Here is a 24,188-nt window from a genome sequence, read left to right as displayed (position 1 = left end):
TACACAGACACACACCGGCACATACAAACACAGATACACACACACACACACACACACAGATACACATTGAGACAGACACACACCGGCACATACAAAAAACGGCGCACATTTTTTATTTTATTTTTTTACGTGAGGGAGTCCACTATGCTGATACACTATGTCAAAGGGTTCCAGGGAAACAATCCATTGGGAACCCCTGTCATAGAGAATCACTGGAACATGATTATTGGTAGAAAGTCCAGCTGAAATACAGGAAGCAGGGAGAAAGCAAAGGGAGAAATTACATGCAATTAGAGGAGAAGCAAAAAATAGTGCTTTCACATCCTTTCACTTTACTGTTTAGATACAGGCTTCCCACCCGTTGACCCCCTTCTCCCCTGTCATGTAGTTTTTTTATTCTTCATCCAATTTTATTGTCAATTGCAAACTAATTTGAGCAGTGCTCTTTACATGTCTTGGTTCTGTTGCCATTGTTTGTCAATTATCTGTCTTACTCAGTTGGAATTAAGTGACAATGCAACTGACTTAGCAATTAACTGTGTAGAGATTTCTCCAAGATGGGTGTGTCGCTTTATGGTAAACAAGTGAGTATTCATTTGGTAACTATTTGAACATTGGTGTGCACATTTTTATCTGTTATCTAAAAATGCATTGGTAGAAGGCTGTTATTGTGTATGGATAACAAATAGTTAATGTGTAATTCAACACATAGGGAAATTATTTATAAATGAGTCATGCTCTGTAACGTGGTCTAAAGTATTAAAAGTGGAGCAATTACAATTGAAACCAGTAGAACCAGTAAGCACATTGTATTGATGACCCTCACCTTTTCAGAAGTTTTTATACATTACCTCCAATTTTTTTTTTTTTTTTTTTTTTTCTCCAATTTAGAGGCAAGTCATTAAATGTTTTCGGTTGTGCTTGATGTTATTATATAAAAGTGCATTTTTATCTTGATAAATATTTTCACAAAATTCTTCACAGATAATTTCAGTTTTAAATGTCATTCATTTCACATAGATGAAATGTAACTGGCATATTAATGTCATAAAATAAACACACAGACAGAAATAATGAATACAAAAACTGTTTATTTAAATACAAAGGAATACGTTAGCTAAACAATAAAAAAAATGTACAAAGATGCCAAATTAACACTGTACACTGTAAATGTAATTGTAGTATTTTGTTTCAATAGTGAACCAGATCAAAATATTTGTACACATTTAAAAAGAAAAAGAAAAACACGCGAAAACCTGGACAAAAAAGACAGACAATAAAAAGTAAATCTTACTCCGCATCAAACTCACGACAATGGCATATTGCACCAAAGCTCACAAAGCAGTGTGTATGAGTATTTCACTTAGGTGTATTCAACAACTGGCTGGTATGACACACTGACTGTGTGAATGGCTCGCATGTATTTCTATAGCTTTAATAATTGCATGAATTCATTTTTTCCACCATGCCTAGTACAGTTTTTTTTTAGATGGGCATGTTCTATGATGTTTGTCATTTTTTGCAAGCCACTAATTCTGAACTATTTTCTGCTCTTTATTACCTTTTTACTGCTCATATGGTGCTTTAAGGAGACACTAAACACAACATTTTCTTTAAACACATAGGTTAAAATATGGGTTATAACTGAACAGTGTAAAATGCACATGTATATTTAGACATACATGTTGTTTTACACTGAGTGTAGCCCCAAAACTGATAAGACAGAAGGCATTCATTAAAAATATCAACCCGCGGAACCAGCCATCTCCCTCTGTTTTAGATACAATTGTTATAATTGAGTGCCTATTAATTAGTTGTCTATAAAAATGATGGTCTGCAACTTGGGAACCCTGTACGTTGTATACGTCACCAGAGGGACTCACCAGCTGAGGATTAAATGGTATGCATCTAAAAATGTACATGCCACATTTTTATCATCATGTTTTAATTGTTGATTATTTTAATTATTGTATCTTTAAAATAGAATTGTTAAAAACGTGTATCAGGTCAGGTCAAATTGTAACATGAACCTACAAATGCCATTTATAACAAAACAGCCACTGACTGGACAACATATTCAGACTCTAGTACTTGTGTTATAATTTACCCAAAAAGTGAGGGATAAATTGTAAGGGAACCCTAGGAAAAGGTAAAACAATAGACACAAATCTTTTTAACTCTCTTTCCAGGTACTTCTAGAGAATGTTACCCTGGCATTCATTTCCTTAACTAAGGAGTATCAGAGCCAGAATATCTGACTTTTACTTACTAAAAAAAGTTAGATACATTAAACATACAGACAAAAAAATCAAAAACATTTAACAACTGTAACAACGAACAAGAAAGAATCATCATGCCCCATGATGTCTCCGGTGTAAGACTAGTTATTCGTACAGTATGGTGTCCATATTTCCACAGTTTCATCATTTTGTAGATAGTCTTTATTTCAGTATCCCAGGAAAACAAACTAAAAACAAAAATACACAAAACATTATAAATACCAATTGAAAAATAGACAAATTGCAGTCAAGTGGGATTGTTAACTAAAGAGAGAATTATAGAGATTTGACAATAGAAAATGACACTCTAAAATAGGCAGACTAAAATATAGGTGAATTATTGAATTTGTCAGTTTGAATATTTTTACCTCACATTTACAATTCTGTCATGGTTTATGTACTAAACAGTGAATTGTCAAATACAAACAAAATGAAACTAAATATAGCTGAGCTACAATAGCTAGCATTTTTTTTGAGAAGGAATAGATAGCAAAGATTGAAAAAGAGGTGGTTTGACCGTATCATTGAGGGAAGAGGCAATCAGATTGGGTTTAGAAGTGATTAAATGGGAATTATCTTAATTAGCTCATGTTAATGTGATATTTCTAGCTACACTTGTTAGCTGCTTTATATTGCAAACTCAACTATGACGTGTATTCTTTAATATTTTTAAGATTGGATGTTTTGGGATCTGTCATGAATATTACAAGATGTGTAGTACAAGTGTGAATTTGGTATCCTTAAATATGGCATTCCCCCATAAGGATAACAATTACGGGAGTTATCTACTAAACAAATTAAAGATCAAACTAAGAAAAGTGTGTTTTTAAATGTTGCTCTTCCAGCTGTTTAGTAGATAGTTCCCTAAATTGGTACCCTTATGTGGGTTTCCATATCTAAGGATACCAAATGGGCATAAGAATTCTGGGTGACATGTGAATTCTGTGCAAGTTTGTTGTCTGACACCAGCATACTGGCAATAGACAGCTAATGGCGGCACATTATCCCTAGTGAAAATTATTAGTGCACCCCTAGTTTTGACTGTTATATATTATGTCTTCCCCTTATACATTGTTCCTAGACTTGCCACTGCACACCTAAACACTCATACAGATGCACTCAATACCAAACAGAAGCACACAATAGGCACACTCAAAAAGACACACCAAGAATTAAAGGCACCCATTTATTCAGATACTCACCAAAACCTTACATATACTCATATTTGAGGTAGGAAGAGGAAAATATTTTACTTTCCCTGTATAGTTCAATAAACATAATAGAATAGTCTTAGAGTCAGATAATCTAGCTCACCAGCCTGGCATGATCGCTGCAGCGCTTATTCTCATCACTTTCCAGCTCCTCCTCTGCTCATGGAGCAGACCGAGCAGACCGGAAGAGAAGGTGCAGAAACAAATACCACAATAGAACAGATTTCCCAAGGCGTGGTTGGTATGCCTCCACCAGCGCTGTTGATTAGTGATGTCCCGAGCTGTTCGCTGGCGAATAGTTCCTGGCGAACATCGCTTGTTCGCGTTCGCCACGGACGGCGAACACATGCGCTGTTTGGTCCGCCCCCTATTCGTCATCATTGAGTAAACTTTGACCCTGTACCTCACAGTCAGCAGACACATTCCAGCCAATCAGCAGCAGTCCCTCCCTCCCAGACCCTCCCACCTCCTGGACAGCATCCATTTTATATTCATTGTGAAGCTGCATTCTTAGTGAGAATAGGGACAGTGTAGCTGCTGCTGATTTGATAGGGAAATTGATAGCTAGGCTAGTGTATTCAGTGTCCACTACATTCCTGAAGGACTCATCTGATCTCTGCTGTAAGGACAGCACCCTAAAAAGCCCTTTTTAGGGCCAGAACATCAGTCTGCTTTTTTTTTGTGTAATGTAATTTCAGTTGCCTTCCTGCCAGCCTGTGTGTCAGGCTCACAGCGTATACTGTGTCCACTTGCCCAGTGCCACCACTCATATCTGGTGTCACAATAGCTTGCATTTAACAAAAAAAAACTTTTTGGACTGTAATATAATAGCAGTCAGTTTCCTTCACGAGTGTGCGTTTCAGGGCCTGCCAGGGCACAGTGTCACACCAGTGCAACTCATATCTGGTGTAACAGTAGTGTACATTTAAAAAATAAATACAAATTTTGACTGTAATAGATTGAATAGCAGTTAGTTGTCTGCCAGCGTGTGTGTCAGGCTCACAGCGTATACTTTGCCCACTTGCCCAGTGCCACCACTCATATCTGGTGTCACAATAGCTTGAATTTAACAAAAAAAACATTTTTGGACTGTAATATAATAGCAGTCAGTTTCCTTCATGAGTGTGCGTTTCAGGGCCTGACAGGGCACAGTGTCACACCAGTGCCACTCATATCTGTTGTCACAGTAGCTTGCACGCATAGTACCACTAATCGAAAAAAAACATGACAGGCAGAGGCAGGCCACCCCGCAGGGGCCGTCGTGGTCGTGGTGGTGTGATTCCCTTTGGCCCTAGAATAATGCCCAGTGTTCAGAGGCCACGTACCCTGAACTTGAAAAGTTCTGAGGACATAGTTGACTGGCTAACACAGGACACCCAATCTTCTACAGCTTCCGCTCGGAACCTCGACGCACCATCCTCCTCCAGCTTAGCTTCGAGCACCTCTCAAGTTACCACTCGCCCACCTGCCGCCACCACCAACACAGCCTCTTCACTTGGTATGTCAGAGGAGTTATTTACACATCAGTTGGAAGAAATGAGTGATGCGCAACAATTATTGCCAGAGGATGTAGATAACAGGGATATGTCTCAGTCAGGCAGCATTACACACGTACGGTGTGATGATGATGATGATGCTGTACCCACTGCTGCTTCCTTTGCTGAGTTGTCAGATAAAGTGAAGCGGTTGATGATGACGATGCATCCGTGGATGTCACGTGGGTGCCCGCTAGAAGAGAAGAAGAACAGGGGGAAAGTTCAGATGGGGAGACAGGAGGAGGAGGAGACTAGTTGGAAGCAGGGGGAGGTCGTCGCAAGGAGCTAGTGGCACAGTCAGACAGCATGCATCGGCACCCGGAGTCAGCCAGACAGCACGCCAATCAACGCATGCTGTTGCCACCACCAGAATGCCGTCATTGCAGAGCTCAGCAGTGTGGCATTTTTATTGTGTGTCTGCCTCTGACAACAGCGATGCCATTTGCAACCTGTGCCAAAAGAAACTGAGTCGTGGGAAGTCCAACACCCACCTAGGTACAACTGCTTTGCAAAGGCACATGATCGCACATCACAAACGCCTATGGGATCAACACATGAGTACAAGCAGCACACAAACTCAAAGCCGCCATCCTCCTCCTGGTCCAGCATCTTCAGCCACGTTAACCACTGCTGTCCTCCTTGCCCCCTCTCAACCATCCGTCCCACCGTCTCTCGCCTTGAGCAGTTCCTGCTCATCTGCCCACAGTCAGGTGTCTGTCAAGGACATGTTTGAGCGTAAGAAGCCAATGTCACAAAGTCACCCCCTTGCCCGGCGTCTGACAGCTGGTTTGACTGAACTCTTAGCCCGCCAGCTTTTACCATACAAGCTGGTGGAGTCTGAGGCGTTCAAAAAATTTGTAGCTATTGGGACACCGCAGTGGAAGGTACCCGGCCGAAATTTCTTTGCAAAAAAGGCAAACCCAACCTGTACTCGATTGTGCAAAAGGAAGTAATGGCATGTCTGGCACACAGTGTTGGGGCAAGGGTCCATCTGACCACTGAAACCTGGTCTGCAAAGCATGGTCAGGGCAGGTATATCACCTACACTGCGCATTGGGTAAACCTGCTGATGGCTGCCAAGCATGGAATGCGTGGCTCTGCAGAGGAGTTGGTGACACCGCCACAACTTGCAGGCAGGCCTGCTGCCACCTCCTCTACTCCTCCTACTCCATCCTCTTCCATAACCTCCTCGGCTGAGTCCTCTTCTGCTGCTGCATCTTGCTCCACATCAACGGCACCCCCCCAGCGCCCCAGGTACTGTTCCACATCCCGGATATGGCAGTGTCACGCCGCCTTGGGGTTGACTTGCCTGAACGCAGAGAGTCACACCGGATCAGCACTCCTGTCCGCCCTGAATGCACAGGTGGATCAGTGGCTGACTCCGCACCAACTGGTAATCGGCAAAGTGGTTCGTGACAACGGAAGAAATTTGCTTGCGGCATTGCATTTGGGCAAGTTGACACATGTGCCGTGCATGGCACATGTGTGTAATCTGATCGTACAACGCTTTGTGCATAAGTACCCAGGCTTACAGGACGTCCTTAACCCCTTAAGGACCAAACTTCTGGTATAAAAGGGAATCATGACATGTCACACATGTCATGTGTCCTTAAGGGGTTAAGCAGGCCAGGAAGGTGTGTGGCCATTTCAGGCGTTCCTACATGGCCATGGCCCACTTTTCCGATATCCAGCGGCGAAACAACATGCCAGTGAGGCGCTTGATTTGCGACAGCCCGACACGTTGGAATTCAACACTCCTAATGTTCGGCCGCCTGCTCCAACAAGAAATAGCCATTAACGAGTATTTGTATGACCGGGGTGCTAGGAGAGCCTCTGCGGAGCTGGGAATTTTTTTGCCACGTTACTGGACGCTCATGCGCAATGCCTGTAGGCTCATGCATCCTTTTGAGGAGGCGACAAACCTAGTCAGTCGCACCGAAGGCACCATCAGCGACATCATACCATTTGTTTTCTTCCTGGAGCGTGCCCTGCGAAGAGTGCTGGATCAGGCCGTAGATGAGCATGAAGAGGAAGAGTTGTGGTCACCATCACCACCAGAAACAGCCTTATCAGCATCGCTTGCTGGACCTGCGGCAACGCTGGAAGAGGATTTTTAGGAAGAGGAGTCAGAGGAGGAATGTGGCTTTGAGGAGGAGGAGGAAGACCAACCACAACAGGCATCCCAGGGTGCTTGTTGTCACCTATCTAGTACCCGTGGTGTTGTACGTGGCTGGTGGGAAGAACATACATTCAGAGAGATCACTGAGGACGAGGAACAGGACATGAGTAGCTCGGCATCCAACCTTGTGCAAATGGGGTCTTTCATGCTGTCGTGCCTGTTGAGGGACCCTCGTATAAAAAGGCTGAAGGAGAACGACCTGTACTGGGTGTCCACGCTACTAGACCCCTGGTATAAGCACAAAGTGCCTGAAATGTTACCGAATTACGTCAAGTCGGAAAAGATGCAGCAGTTCCAAAATCAATTAAAAAGTATGCTTTACACAGCGTATAAGGGTGATGTCACAGCACAACCGGAATCTAACAGGGGAAGAGGTGAAAGTCATCCTCCCCCTCCCACGACCACGCCGGCAAGGACAGGACGCTTTACAGGAGGAGCGATGAACCCCTTGACTACTGGGTGTGCAGGTTTGACCTGTGGCCTGAGCTATCCCATTTTGCGATAGAACTTCTGGCCTGCCCCGCTTTAAGTGTCCTGTCAGAAAGGACCTTCAGTGCAGCAGGAGGTATTGTCACTGAGAAGAGAAGTCGCCTAGGTCAAAAAAGTCTAGATTACCTCACCTTTATTAAGATGAATGAGGGATGGATCCCGAAGGGACTGACAGTGTGCGATACATTCGACTAAAAAAGGCCTGTTGAGGGGGACTACTTAACACACCACTCCTATCTGGTGGCACATTAGATTGCACGCGCAGTGCCCTAAATTTGAAGTAGGAGGACCGACCAAGCATCTTTTTCCATCTCCCGCTTCCTAAAATCGATGCCTTATATACACGTCCCCTGATAGGGGACGTAATAGGGATTAAACTGATAGGAGTGGTGTGTTAAGTAGTACTATTCCTATCTGGTGGCACATTAGATTGCACGCGCAGTGCCCCAAATTTGAAGTAGGAGGGCCGACCAAGCATCTTTTTCCATCTCCCGCTTCCTAAAATCGATGCCTTATATACACGTCCCCTGATAGGGGACGTAACAGGGATTAAACTGATAAGAATAGTACTACTTAACACACCAATCCTATCTGGTGGCACATTCGATTGCACGCGCAGTTCCCCAAATTTGAAGTAGGAGGACCGACCAAGCATCTTTTTCCATCTCCCGCTTCCTGGGTGGAGGAAGAGAGACCTTCAATGACATCAGTGAGGACAAGGAACCGGACATGGCTAGCTTGATATCCAACCTTGTGCAAATGGGGAGTTTGCGGTTGTGCAAATGGACTGTTTGCGGTTGTTTGCAGTGCGTTAAACGGGGAGTTTGGTCTGTCACTGTGAAGCGGGCGTAACCCTTACACTACCCGATCGATACAACATCATACCTGATGTTTTAAAGCACGTTATTCCAAACAATTTAGGAATGTTAGGTGATTTATGCCCTTTATGGATTAAAACCAGACTCTGCATCAACTATGTAATTTTCCATGGGAGTTTTGCCATGGATCCCCTTCCGGCATGCCACAGTCCAGGTGTTAGTCCCCTTGAAACAACTTTTCCATCACTATTGTGGCCAGAAAGAGTCCCTGTGGGTTTTAAAATTTGCCTGCCTATTGAAGTCTATGGCGGTTCGCCCGGTTCGCCCGTTCGTGAACATTTGCGGAAGTTCGCGTTCGCCGTTCGCGAACCGAAAATTTTATGTTCGCGACATCACTACTGTTGATGTAAAATGGGGGAAACATGTTTTGCAGAAGAGCAGGCCAGCTCAGCTCTGTATACTGAGCCAGTCTCTATATTCAGCATTCAGAGGTTCACAGCATCGTCGCTCTTTCACTAAATTTATGGTATCAATTGCAAGCAAAATCTGTTTTCAGTAAATTGATTTTATTTGAATTTATGCCAATCGTGTGTACACAATTGTCGGGTATAACTGAAAAATATTATTTTGAAATAAAAAAGGATGTTACTGTGAAACATGGTAAATTGTTAACTAAACTGCAAGCTGGAAAAAAACTAAACAAAACAAAAAAAAACAAACAAACAGAAATAGCCAAGTCAGAGAATATTATACATTTGTTTTTTAATAAACCCTCTAATAATTTCCATTTGCATGGAGAACAAAACCTAAACTATAGCACTAATACATAAAAAAAAAAAATTGAGACACCCTACAACAGAGATTCAACAATAGGAATAAGAAGTGCCTTTAATAACCACTCATAGATATCTACATTGTCTTAATCTAGGAGAAATACCATATAGATAACATAGCAGATGGTATTGGGTCTCATCTAGACGTGTCTGTAGATGTCAGGTACACAGAAACTCCCTCACTCCACTGACTCTTGCAGTAAGCACAATGAGGTCTTAGGATGTTTGCCATCCTAAGACCTCATTGTGCATGTCAGCATGTATTGATGAGAAGTAATCCAAAGTATTCATCCACAAAGCACAGCTTAGTTTTAAGGGCCCACTAATGCAGCCAGGTATTGCTGAAAAATTGCTTTTGGGGAGGTCTAAGAGGAGTGCTCTTAATAAACCTAGGCGCAGTATACTCCTTAACCCCTTAAGGACCAAACTTCTGGAATAAAAGGGAATTATGACGTGTCACACACGTCATGTGTCCTTAAGGGGTTAAAGACAGCTATGCTTTCTACCCAAGATAAAAACGGTTTATTCCAAGTGTGCAAAAGGAATCGACAAGGTCCACCTTTAAGTTAGTTGGCTGAAAGGGGTTGATCAGGGTTTTAGTGATAGTTCATTTCCAAATAAGATCAGAGAACAAAAATAGAGAACACCTCCATATTGGGGAACCCTTGTGTGCAGAACTCTACCAACATTAGTAACATGTAATCACATATACTCATTCATGGAAGCTAATGGGCAGAGTCAACAGCAGTATCTGATGCTAAATTAGCCAGTGGCAAAGCTTGTGTTTTGTCTAGATTTTGTTTGTTTGTTTTTGTTTTATACCCAGGTGCACCAGTATATGATATCAGGTCCAAACATCCACAGTTTGAGCAGTATGGTGTGAGCCTGAGCCAGGAGAGGAAAGCAATGTCCACTACATCGACTTGGACCACTTCAGTGTTATCCTCAAATTCCCAGTTGTCTTCGCTCCCCCAGCTCAGAGAATGAAATACCCCACTCGCGGACAAATTGAATGCTGACCTCCAGAGACGCGATCGAATGCAAAATCCTATTCTTAAGATAAAGAGTATGGCTGGGAAGCCTCATTTTTACTGTATGGTATTAGCACGCAGGAAAGATGTAAGACGCGTCAATGATCTCATGAACTGAAGCATTGGAGCTGGGAGGTCACGTAGATGGTTATGAATTTATAATTTTCCGGTAATTCTACATCTCTGCCTGCCCTGAGAATGCGGCTAACATATCTCACGGCGTGATGGGCAGTACATTTTTTGGTTTCCAAATTCTGTGTGCCCTGTTTATAACTAACATGTTGTCACATGTTCATCCTCACCTTGTGGTGTCCGTAATGGCAGGTGCCTTTCTGGCATTGACGGAAGTGCTACTCAGCAGTCCTGTGCCGGTGTATCTGATTCCTGCGGCATGTTGAAGGCCGCCGGCTGCTGCGGATCCATTCCAAATTGTAACCCCATGTCCGCCCATGGTATTGACGACATCAGCGTACGTGTGACATCACGCAAAGGACGCTCACGCATGTTATGGGGTCAAAGGGAAGGTACGACCAATCGTATCTGAAGGAGACTTATTTAAACTCCTTTTCCTCATTGCCATGTCGTGGTTTCCCTAAGTAGGTTATCCGAGAGTGTGTTTCTGAGCATGTATGCCATTTATTTCTGGTTATTGACTTTGGCTTCGTTTGACTTCCCTGTATTTTGGTATCCTTGACTTTTGGCTTTCCCTCATCGTTTTGTCTCATTCTGTGTCCCCGATCTTGGCAAGTATTCTGACTATTCTCTGGTACGTTAAGTCCGGCCATTCTAAGGCCCGGTAAGACATTATCTTTAGTCCTAGGTGTGATAAAGTTCTGCGTGTTGGATCAACTAGTATCCTGACACATATCTGGAAGGAGTTCAGGCACCACAGCCTGAAAAAATTTCAACCGGTAGCTAGACAATCCTGAAGCAGAGACAAACTCAGATATACCTCTGAATCTGAGGTTATTTCTTCTGGACCTGTCATAAATTATACAGTTGTAGTCTGTAATTAGCTAAGGCATTTTCTAATTCTTGCAGCTTATGAGTCAGATTGGTATCATCCATCTTATGCGCTAAGTAGCTTGTTCTCTGCCCCAGTTGTGCCAGCTCTTTCTTAATCTCACCAGTTGTGGAAGTGTGCAGTCAGCGTACAGTTTAATTTTGCAGAGAGATCAGCTAGTAGAGTCTTCATCTCTATGAAGGTCACATACTTATCTTCCACCATTATAGTTGGGAATTCTGGAGGAGATGGTAAGCCTGCTCTACTTGCAGCTATACCAATATCTTTTAACCTGGAAAAAGGACACTCGATCCATCCTGTCCTCCTTTGTTTTGCCCTTCTGGAACATGGTAGGATTTTAAAAGGTTGCTTAATAAGTAAGTGACCTATTAAACTAGAGTAGCCTGGAGGTATAGCAACTCCTGCTCCATCAAGCTATGAATCAAGGCTGTTCAGACATTTATTCCCCTATCCTATGGGCTTTTGTTTGTGACTACTCTGATAGTGGGACGTACCCCAGAATATTGTTATTTGGCAGCAAACTACAGCATTTCAGACTGTGTCAGTTCAGAGCGGCTTTTCTCTGCAGCCTTAAAAGTCACTAAGTAGGAGAGCTTCATCACTGGAAACTCTGACAGGAAATAAAAGTAACTCTCTATAGGCATACATTACCAAACGCCAGGTGTAACTCCAAGACATCTTCTCACAGGATTCTTGCCTGTTTGGTAAGGCAAAGAAGTCACATCCCTTGGTCACCCCTACAATCATGCTTCCATATAGTGATTCTTGGAGACAGCACAGTTGTTATGTAGGAAATCAATTACAAGTATTCATTGCAGCACATTATGGTATGCCAATTGCAATTACAAAAAAATCTGCACCAGCCTCTGAACTGCTTGTATCAGTTTCAATGCCACCTGCAACAAATTCTGTACAACTAGCACAAGCTCTCACGTCACCATTGTCCAATTCAGCAGCCACATCACCTATAACTCAATTAGTCTAGGCATCTTGTCAGTATTTCTCCAATTATAATGATGCACATTAAGTACCTAGGAAGGCTGAGTGTCACGTTCCGTTCCTGGCTGCGGATCATTCTGGTAATGGCTTCTGGTATCCAGTACTCCTTTTGCTATTCTTGTTTAATATTTCTTGGTTTTTGGTTTTCTATTCTGTGTCTGGTTTTCTTTATGCTGGGATTTCAGGGTTCATTCCTATAGTTCGTCCCTGGATTTCCCAGTCTCCAGGTTTCCTTTAAATGTTTGTTTTATTTGCCACACCCTTATGTTTCCAGCTTTCATTATGTGTTGGAGTTCCTGCAGGCAGCGGCTCAAAGCTTCTGTCGTTTCTTGCAGGTAAGTGCTATATATGTGTTCTTAATCTGTGGTTGTTTTAGCATATATTAGGCAGTGTAGGACCTGCCAGATATGGGGTACATTGGCGTTGTTGGCAGGCTTATGCAATGTATGATCATATAGTGTGACTAAACCCCCATGACTTCCATATGTAGTACTTAGTTATTTATCCTCTTGTTTTGCCTATATTATCTTGTCGTGTCTTAGTTTGTATATACCTGTCCATGTTCAGCCCTGTCCAGTCATGCCCATGTTTAGTTAATGTTCCCTTATGTATTGTGTCATGTTCTGGGTTTACCTTCCTATCCTTCTCTGGTTCTGGGTTCTACTAGTTATGTCTTGTTTTCATGTTTGGTGCCTGTTCTAGCTTTGTCTTGTTTCTAGTACTGGATACACCCTTGCTGCAGAGCCTCCCTATTCAGCTCCTGGGAGGTCTGCTTATTTCCTAGTTCCTTGGATCCGCAGAAGCTGAATCAGGGTTCTGGTTGTGGCTGCACAAATGCTGGTGCTCAACACCAGGGGGCGTGCGGTTACCCTGCTAATCCACCTCCACGCTGAAGACTCCCACTTAACATCAGGCATATTGGGTCCCGGTCCATGCGCCGCCACCTGGACACTGTGTCTGGGTCCCGGGCACCGGACTACCACCCTGACACTGAGGGTGCAGTCAAAGGTCTACAAAAGGTAGCTCAAATATATTAAGAGCAGTTGATCATTATGATGCACCATCTAGACATGAATAAGAATCACTCACATGAAAGCTCATGGGATACTCAGCACTGAAATTTTAGAAAACCTGAAAATGGATAATGTTAAATGATATGAGAAATGAGGGAGCAGCACAAGCTAACACACATTTGAGACAGGGACACCATCTGCCAAAGAACATACTTTACATGATGAAATATGTGAACACCTCTTGTAACTGTATTTCAGCCTCACTCATTGGTAACGGGTGCATAAAATCCAACACATAACAGTGACATTTCCCTTAGACAAATATTGAGAGTAAAATAGGTTGTACTGAGGAACTAAGTGATTTTATTCATGGCACTTTGAAAGGATGCTATCTTTCCTACAAGACAGTTTCTGAAATGTCTAGATCTGCCTGGTCCATAAGTGCTACTATATTAAAGTGGTAGCATTTAGGAGGAAAAACAGCCCTGCCACAAAGTGGTAGGACACCAGGTATACTCACAGAGTGAAGGCACTAAGTACTAAAGTATGAAGCGCATAAAAGTAATATGTTGCTTCACTCACTCCAGAATTCCACACTGACTCTGGAATCTACATCAGCACAATAATTGTTGGTCTGGAGCTTGTACATAAGCCTCACATCATCATCATCAGGAAAGCTTTTCACCACTGGACCCTGGAGCCATGTTCTCTAGAGTGATGAATCATGCTTCACTTTCTACCAGTCTGATGGAAGGATGTGGAAGATACTAGGAGAATGCTACCTACTACAATGCTAAATGCCTGCTGTAAAGTTTTTGGAAGAGGTATAATGCTTTTGGGTAGTTTTTCAAGGTTTGGGCTGGGTCCGTTAGTTCCAGTGAATTGTTAATTTAATGCAACATTATACAAAATATTCTTAACAACTGGACTAATTCAAATTGACTTTGCACAGATGAAACAAAATATAGTGGCACTCAAAGCTGAGTCAATACAAAGGTATAGGAAAATATATCTACTTCATTATTACAACATATACATAGCAAAGTGAATTAAAATATGGCAGATAGTAAAGTATATTGCCAGTATTACTGACCCAAGGGGAGGGGGCACATGAGTTAACAAATGACAGTCTTAGTTATACTTTAAATTTTTTTAATTTTTTTAATAACAAAGAAGACATGTTTTTCCTTTAAATTTTTAGCAACTCCGCTCTGAGTACGAATATTTTTTTACATATATTCAAAGTCAATTCCAAATGTAAGCCAGACCTCATCCACTATCAATGTCTGACCTCACAAATGATTTGCGTGGCTGCGTGGGTTGCCAATTCCACAGGAACAATCCAATATCTTGTGGAAAGCCTTACCAGAAGACCAGAAGAGTGGCAGATGTTAGGTTGCAAAGAAGGGGCCAACTCCGTATCTATGGTCATGATTTTAAAATGTGATGTGACGTCCAACATGCTCATATAGGTATAATGGTCTGGTGTCCACATACTTATGGCCATGTAGTGTGTCTATATCCACACCCCCTGCTTCTGGCATGTCTGCACAAATACCTTCCCGTAATAATATTTTATTATTTTGCAACTTGTGTGAGCTGTGAAGAATGAGTGTCTACTGAGCACACAGTAGTATTAAGTATATTTAAGGCAGGTGTTTAAAATTTGTTCATATTATGCACCCAGTAAAACAATGTATACGTTAGATACGTTAGAAATGCTATTACTGGAAAATGGCTAAACAATCCAGTTAATTTAGTTCTGTTTAAAAAATTCAATCATGAATGTGTAACCTTTGCACATGTTTCTATATATATATTTCCGATGTCGAAGTGTTTTCTGATGTGGACTTTTACTAGGTAGCTGGTTATAAAATACATGTATGCTCTCTCATTGTGTTTCTCACTAAACCTTAACTTAGCATTTTGAATGGTTAATTCCAAGATTTTATTATTAACATGATATAAAGTCATGATTTTATTAATGACACGGAGGCTCCTATTATGCTTCTCTTTCTTTAATTTTTCCCTCAGCAGGGAAGAAAAAAATTGTATGTAAAAGAGATAAACAACATAACATTAGCATATTCAACAGTGCTACTAATCAGTACCCACCCCCTTCAGTATATAAGGTGTAGCATTCTCTTCTTCTTCCTCTTTCTGTAGCGATCCGAAGACCAGCCATTAGCCGAACGATAAACTTTACGTCATGTTAATAGTAAAATCTTGGAATTTTATTAAAGACACGGAGACTCCTATTATGCTCTTTTAAAGCTGAGCTATAATCTTATCTGAAAAATGTTGGATAGGTTTAAAATAAAAATTCCAGAATGTGGATTCTGTAGACCAATCTGCAGCCTTCAAGATGTCTTCCAACCGACATCGAATTGCCGATGCCTTAGAGGCCATAGCGCCCCTGACGGAGTGGGATGAGAACACCGAGACATCAATCCCGGCTGAAGCCAATAACCATTTGACCCAACGCGCGAGCGTAGGAGTAGATACAGGAAGATGTGGTTTCTTCAGTGAGATGAACAGAGGTCCGTCATTAGATGCGCGTAGTGCAGAAGTGCGAGATTCGTATTCCTTTAGGCACAACATCGGGCAAAGAGTGGGTAGATCTGTGATTCTTGGGTAGAAGACCTGTTTAGTTGCTGATTTCGTTCTCCGCGAGATATCGAATGACACTCCTTCCGGAGTGTACATGCGGGTCTGCCAATCCAAAGCTCTTACGTCGGACACTCGCTTACAGGATAGAAGACAAAACAGCATAAGCAATTTTGCCGACAATTGTTTTAATGACAATTCTGAGAAAGGGAACCACTGGTTTCAGTACCTTTGTGAAGCACCAGGAGGCGGAGGACAGACCAAAGGGAAGGCATGTGAAACGCCATTTCTTTGTCCCCCATCGGAATTGAAGCAGATCTCTGTGCTCTGCCGCTATCAGGACTGTCAGATACGCGTCCTGCAAATCTAGTTTGACCATCCAGTCTCCGGGAAGGAGTAGGTCTCTGAGGCAATGTATGCCCTCCATCTTGAAGTCTCGATATTGGACGAAGGCATTCAAGGGCCGCAGGTTTATAACTGGGCGAACGGCTCCTCACTTTTTCGGCACTAAGAACAGGTTGCTCACAAAACCTGGAGTATCTAGAGGGATTTCCTCTATAGCCTTCTTGGCCTGTAGTTCCCTGATCTCCAAAGAGATGAGATCATGGTGCGATTCTGACACCGGGATCACCTGTGGAGGGGTGCCCTGAACGGGAAAGGCTGTCAATTCTAGGTGGTAACCCTCTATAGTCTGTAACACCCAGCTGTCGGACGTGATCATAGCCCAAGCCTGAGAGAACTGGGCCAATCTGCCCCCCACATTTTTATGGGGAAAAAGCATACTCACCATAAGGGCATTTTCCCGTGGATGCTCCTCGACCGCCACGGGCATTCCAAGGTCTTCCTCGTGAAGGGAAGAACGGAGTGTAGGAACGTTCTTGGTTCGGTTTCTGGGGGTTGAAGGAGCCTCTGCCCGGTCTGGAAAAACCCCAGGGGTTGCGGCCGGATAGACGGTTCCTACCTCTACCGGCCCCACCGAAAACCTTTTGGTTGAAGACCCGTTTTATGGAAGATTGGGCTTTGTCCAAGGCCTTAAAGGTCCTTACGTAGGAGCCCAGGTCCTTTACGAAGTACTCCCCAACAATAAGCCTTTTGCGGAGGTACCCGGTTCATTGGGAGCCATGCTCGCTAGCTTTGGCTCGATCTTGAGCAGGATGGCCTTCCTGCGATCAGTAGACATAGCCGTGTTGGCCTTACCGATCATACAAACCAAGCGTTGGAGCCATCCAAATGCCCCATCGAAATCTAGTTGTGCCTCGCCCGACTGAGCTGCTTCAAGCAGTTCATATAACTTAGTGACCGGACCCAGAGTGTCTAGGAACTTATCCTGACAGTTTCGTAGTGAGTAATCTAGGCCCTTCTTGGGCTTCCAACCGGTCTTAGCCAAAAATTGGACAATTTGCGGGTCGACTTCAGGGTTTTTTGCCACTGCTTCTGGTATGATAGGTCGGGGGCATTCCGCTCTCAGCTTATTACGACCCTCCTGGGAGAGGGATTTACGTACTCTGAGAGCTAGATTTTGAGCGATGTGCTCAGAGGGCTCCCATTCAGCAGAGCGAGGGTGCCTCAGATTGTCTGGGTCAAACGCAAGTGTTTCCTTTGCGTCACGGGCTGTCTCTGCCCCAGGTGTCTCCGACTGTGCCTTGGCATGAGTCGGTCTAGAAGGGAATTGTGTTCCCGGGAGGTCCTCACCTCCTGAGGTCTCGTCCCCGTAGGGATCTGAGTAATGGTCATCTGACCCCTCAGCCCCATCATCGTCTGACTCAGACAGTAAGTCATGGGCCCACGCCCGTTTCCAATCTCTGGCCGCCGTAGCCCGGCCAGTAGCTCTATTGCGCGGTTGTTGCACGCCATCACAGACAGCCTGAGGCATGTCAATCAAGCCAGGCTTGGGTGTGGGGGAGGTATTGAGCATGTTTGCGCTTGCCTATCGCTTTTCGTCCCGTAGGTGCCCCTTCAGGGGTGGTATGCGTCTGCACAGTATCAGCCTGAACAGGGAGGGCCTGCCTAAGGGCTTGGGAAATGGACTGTGAGATGCTGGAGGACATAACCCCCATGGCTGAGGAAATGGCCTTACTAATATAATTGGACATAGTGGCGTCCAGGAGGCTCTGAAATTCTTCTGAGCCCATGCAGTTAGGGTCAGCCTGGGGGTCAAGGCCGGGGGTACCCATAGAGGGATTGGGGTGTCCAGGTAGGTCCTCTCCAGCAGACTGCATGACTTCAGTAAGTGAGTGCAAGGAAGAAAATAAATAACTAAATGGAGTACAAAGGTGCAGGATTGCTTAATCCAAGTACAGGGTAGGGTTAATAAGAAGCTAAGTAGAAATATACCCGGGTCCTGGGTGATTATAAGGGATCAATGTCGTGTGCAGCCTCACGGACCGATTAAATCTGCAACACAAGTGAGAAAATGGCCACCGGCACAGTGCGGCGACAGAAAACCAAAAAGATGGCCGCCGCGAGCGTCGTGCGCATGCGGGGTGCTCGCGTGCGGCGAAAACAAAAGTAAAACTAACCGCCGTGTGATTGAGCCAGCGGGTGCCGCGAAAGGGAGCCGAGAACGGGGCGAGGTGGGGAAGGGAAACCCTGTAACGGTTCCCGGTCGGGAGAGGGGTCAGGGAGCAGAGTACCCACCCAGAGGGTGACTTGCCAGATAAGGCAGACCTGAAGAACACCACAGGAACCAGGGGACACAAAGTAATGCAATAAAAAAACACCAGTAACACAATAAACACATATAAATAAAATATATACTGTCTATGACTCCTGATAACAGTAAAAGCAAACTGTGTTGATTCCCTTTATGTATTTAAATGTTTCTATCATATCCCCCCTGTCTCGTCTTTCCTCCAAGCTATACATGTTAAGATCCTTTAACCTTTCCTGGTAAGTTTTATCCTGCAATCCATGAACCAGTTTAGTAGCCCTTCTTTGAACTCTCTCTAAGGCAGGGGTAGGCAACCTACGGCACTAGTGCCATGCACGGCACTCGAGGTGTCTTTCCACGGCACTCAAGGCTGCTAGAGCCAAACAGGCTCTGGCCTATCAGGAGTCCCAGTAAAACTTCAGATATCTGCTAATCCGAAAAGGTGGTGAAGGACAATCCTCAATTTATGCACTGCAGCACGTAGAGGTAGTGATCTCAGAGCACTTGTGAATAGGAATCCACACTGTAGTAGAGCAGCTCGCAGTTGCTGTTGAAGCTCCTGTCCTTAACATGTACCTGGCCGGACTAGTCCCCACTGGAACCCAGGGAAGCCACCCACACTGCTAGATATACACAGAAATGCAGAATAACCCTCCCCTCATACAAATAATACGAACAGCCCACACACAAACATACACACAATCCGCACAAACGAAACACCACTAACAATCCACATACATGCACACAACCCCACATGCAATACCCCATACAGCCCCCACACACTACCAAACACACACTTTGACATATCCATCCACACACACACAATTCCACAAGCAGCACCCATACACAGCTTACATTCATATGTATCATACACAATACCATAAACTACTCATGAACATAAACAATATAATAGCTCATATACGCAGGGCCTTCTTTAACGCGGGGCAAACTGGGCAGCTGCACCATGAGCCCTGCTGGCCTCAACTATTTCTAACCCTCTGGCTGGTAATCTGCACACTAAGGAGACCCACCGGGTGGACAATGCACAAAGGACCACCCGCTGGGCTTCTGTCAGCAGGGACCCGGCACACGCTGAGGTGCTTTAACAGCGCGAGCGGGCCCCTTGCTTTTCGGCAGCAAGCTGGGAGGAAGTGACGGCCACGCATCACTTCTGTGGTGGAATCTCGGTAAAAATAAATTTAGTAGGCCGAGATTACCACGTGGCATGTGTACGTGCATATGCTGACGTATCGATCAGTTGGTTGCACGAGGCAAGATACGATCAGTAGTGTACGGAGCATGTGCAAGAATACAGGATATAGTATTCCCCTCCTCCATTGTGCTGGACAGGCCATGCGGTCAAACAGGAAGTTAATTCTTATTTGTGTTGATTGGTTAAGAGAATGTGCGGGTGGAGCTTAATATGGGAGGAGTTATGTGCCTATATAAGGAGCCTGCACTATTGTCCGGGGCTCAGAACTTGCTGTATTTTGGTGACATTAGTCCCTCTGAGTCCCGATCGGTGATCCAATAAAGAATCTCTTCCTTCCTGAAGAAACCTGTGTCCATCTCTCTGTGCTTCGCTTCCGTCAGTTTCTCCGGTATCACTTCCTCCCACAAAGAGAGGAGCGCGCAGGAAAGAAGAGTAGGCAGATTGGAGGGGTACTGGCCAAGAGCTCTAGACCCCAACTCCCAATGCCTTCAGCCACCAGCAGGAAAGGTAGGAAACTGGAGGGTAAGTTTTAAAGTGTGTGTCTGTCAGTGTGTGTCATATCTGTGTGTGTCAGTATGTTTGTGTGTCAGCATGTCTGTGTGTCGGTATGTGTCAGTATGTCTGTGTGTGTGTGTCAGTATATCTGTGTGTGTGTCAGTATGTTTGTATGTCAGCATTTCTATGTGTGTGTCAGTATATCTGTGTGTGTGTGTCAGTATGTTTGTATGACAGCATGTCTGTGTGTATGTCAGTATGTCTCTGTGTCAGTATATCTGTGTGTGTGTGTGTGCTTGCAATCACGCCAACACCCCATACACACATATTTCACAAAAACACACAAAAACTGCTTAGTGCTAAATACAGACCTGCAAACATGAGTAAATGGTAGAGCCCCAGCTGTCAATGCATTTCTGGAGTTGCACGCCAGACTGGGATCTACCTTTTAATCACCCGTGCAACAGGGAGACCGCCAAGAATTCTTGCAATTCTTTAGGTCCGCCACTGTGTTGAGGTGGAGGACGTGATTGCATGCCTGGGAAGGGGGGACAGGGTCCAGGGGGCCCTAAGCAAATGCTTTGCCCAGGGTCCTGTCATTATTAAAGACAGCCCTGCATATATATGCACAAATACAACGATACAAAGCAATTACAGTACAAATAACACAAGCAGAATACAGCAGCACACACACCTCGATTTATAAAAAAAATAGTACCGGCACGCTACGGGACATCACAATCCTATATCGGCACAGTGCTGCTAAAAGGTTGCCTACCCCTGCTCTAAGGTATCAATATCCTATAGAAGATATGGTCTCCAGTACTGTGTACAGTACTCCAAGTGAGGTCTCACCAGTGTTCTGTACAATGGCATGAGCACTTCCCTCTTTCTACTGCTAATACCTCTCCCTATACAACCAAGCATTCTGCTAGCATTTCCTGCTGCTCTATTACATTGTAATAGAAATGTTTTCTGGTTTGACTGAATAGGGATAACATATATACAGTCCCACAGTAATTACAGGGCCGCCATCAGGGCATGACAACCATAACAGTTGTCACGGGCCCGGCGGCCCTGGGGGGCCCGGCCACCCGGGCCCCACGTGTGGGGCCCATCGGGTGGCCCACACACTTAGGGCCACCCGATGAGCACCCTCCTTCAGGGGCCCGGTCAGCGCTGTGGTCGTTGTATAGCGCGACCGGGCCCCTTTAAAAAAAAATAAAGCAGCCGCAAGTGCTCACTTCCTCTCAGCTAACTCCGCGCGGGAGGAGCCCGCCCGCCCGCCCAGCCGTGAAGAGGGAGAGCCAGGCAATGAAGAGGGAGCAGCGCTGACTCCCATCATCCCGAGCCACCCTCCTGCAAAGAAAAGGTAAGAGACAGGAGGGTGGCTGGAAAATGAGCTGTGTGTGTGCATGTATGTCTGTCTGTGTCTGTCTGTCTGTCTGTCTGTCTGTCTGTCTGTCTGTATGCATGTGTGTGTGTGTGTGTCTGTATGCATGTATGTGTATGTATGTCTGTCTGTGTATGTATGTCTGTGTATGTATGTATGTATGTCTGGATGGATGCATGTATGTCTCTGTATGCGTGTATGTCTGTCTGTATACATGTATGTCTGTGTGTCTGGATGTATGTATGTCTGTCTGAATGCATGTATGTCTGTCTGTCTGTCTGGATGCATGTCTGTGTGTATGTCTGTGTGTATGTCTATGTCTGTCTGACTGCATGCATGTATGTCTACGTATGTATGTCTGTCTATGTATGTTTGTGTATGTCTGTATGCATACATGTATGTCTACGTATGTATGTATGTCTGTATGTATATATGTATGTCTGTATGCATATATGTATATCTGTATGTCATTATATATGTATATATGTATGTCTCTATGTCAGTATGAATGTATGTCTGCATATTATGATCGTAGGTCTGTGTGTATGGATGTCTGTATGTCTGTATATATGCATGTATGTCAGTCTGTATGTCTGTATGCCATTATGAATGTATGTGTGTATGGATGTCTGTGTATGTATGAATGTGTGTGTGTGTGTGTGTGTGTATATGTATGTCGGTGTCTGTATGTATGTATGTTATTATGTGTCTGTCTGTCACTATGTATGCCTGTGTGTATGTCTCAGTATGTGTGTGTCAGTATGTATGCCTGTATGCGTGTATGTCTCAGTATGTGTGTCTGTTAGTATGTATCTGTGTCCTTTTGTATCAGTGTGTGCGTTTGTGTCTGTGTGTGGACCCAGTGGGCGGTATTTGGAGGCGGGCCCCAGGGGGCCCAGACCCTGAGCTGAGTTAGGGGCCCCAAAATTTCTAGTGGCGGCCCTGAGTAATTATATCACAAAGCAAGATGAGAATAATGTACTTAGCTGGTCTGAGGGAGCAGCGAAGAAAGAGGAAGAGGAAGAGAGTGCTACACCTTATATACTGAAGGGGGTGGATACTGATTAGTAGCACTGTTGAATATGCTAATGTTATGTTGTTTTTCTCTTTTACATACATTTTTTCTCTTCGCTGCTGAGGGAAAATTAAAGAAAGAGAAGCATAATAGGAGCCTCCGTGTCTTTAATAAAATTGTATTTTCAAGTCCATAAGTTATTATGGTAGAAAATGTAGCAATGTGGGCATAGTTTCAGCCAGCATTTTTATTTATTTTCCAGGTACAAGAATGTGATATCACCAGCACAATTTCAGTTACAGAAACATTGAGTCTCACTTCAGGTTTCATCATGGGAATATTTCCAAATAACACCGCAGAATACAAGGTCAAGAGCTGTATAGGACCATTAGTGTAGACATTTTTTGTTAATTTCACACCAATCGACCTGCATTTCCCTTTAGGTAATGTAAGCATGTGTCTATTCAAGCCATGGGGTTTGGGGCATCTGGTTGCCATCTGTTATGTTAAACATTAAAACATAAAAAGATTTCAGTGAATTGCAATGATTTATGGATTTGTAGCAAAAATAACACAAAAATACATACTCAGAAAGTGCATAGAAATATATGTTCCTCGAATGACCATGGATTTGTATATACGTTTTATAGAAATCCAAGACAAGAAAGCTGGTTGTTTTTTGTGTAGGAGATTTTGTTAGAAAGAATAACGTAACTGAAGCATATCTTGTCAGAACTCCCACAAATAAAATAATATTTATAGGATTATTCTTCAAAATGTTCTTCTTATATAGGAAATATTTTAGCACTTCTGCCGAGATGGACTGACCGATTGGGCAAATCAGTTAAACATCAAGTGGCAACATAGTTTTGGGGCTTACAATGGTATGGATGTCCCTGAAACCTTGTTCATACTTCTTTATGTCTCTTATACGCTGTGTAAGCCAGCTGGAACCTGGATGAAGCAGACAGCAGTCTCTTTACCTATGGTTTCATAGCAATACCGGTGTCTGAGTCTGACAGGTATACATGTGTTCTTTTGTTATGTCCATGCCTCTTCCACCTATAGCACAGTCCACCCCCCACACATAAATAATGCTATAAGTGGAAGAGTCAGGAACATAACATAAAAACGGATCTATACCTTTGAATCTCGGACAAAGCTGTCACTGAAACCATAGTAAAAAGGCTTGGCAGAGGAAATAAATGCAAAATGTCTCCACCAAGTTCACACAACAACTAAGAGACACAATAGAAGGGCTTCAAGAGAGGCAGACATAAGTGGGAAGGTATAACACGTGACTGGGGATAGGAGTATAATGTGACAGTCCCAACTGTGGAAGACAAGTTGATTGGAGATAGAAAAATTTGAAAATATAGTAGAGATGGTGTGACGGAACGCTGG

At 43.8% G+C, this 24,188-nt stretch overlaps 1 long non-coding RNA gene across 1 annotated transcript in view; it reads right to left on the bottom strand.

Moving 5' to 3' along the window:
* Positions 1–1,124: 1,124 nt before the first annotated feature.
* LOC134607274 (uncharacterized) overlaps positions 1,125–24,188 on the bottom strand; it is a 62,001-nt gene continuing 38,937 nt past the window's right edge. Inside the window, exon 3 of the long non-coding RNA XR_010090680.1 lies at positions 1,125–2,467. This is a non-coding gene — a long non-coding RNA (uncharacterized LOC134607274). The remainder of the gene's footprint in view (positions 2,468–24,188) is intronic.

This window comes from Pelobates fuscus, chromosome 1, assembly GCF_036172605.1.
Source record: "Pelobates fuscus isolate aPelFus1 chromosome 1, aPelFus1.pri, whole genome shotgun sequence".
Lineage (NCBI taxonomy): Eukaryota > Metazoa > Chordata > Amphibia > Anura > Pelobatidae > Pelobates > Pelobates fuscus.
This window is presented reverse-complemented; position numbering and strand designations above follow the sequence as displayed.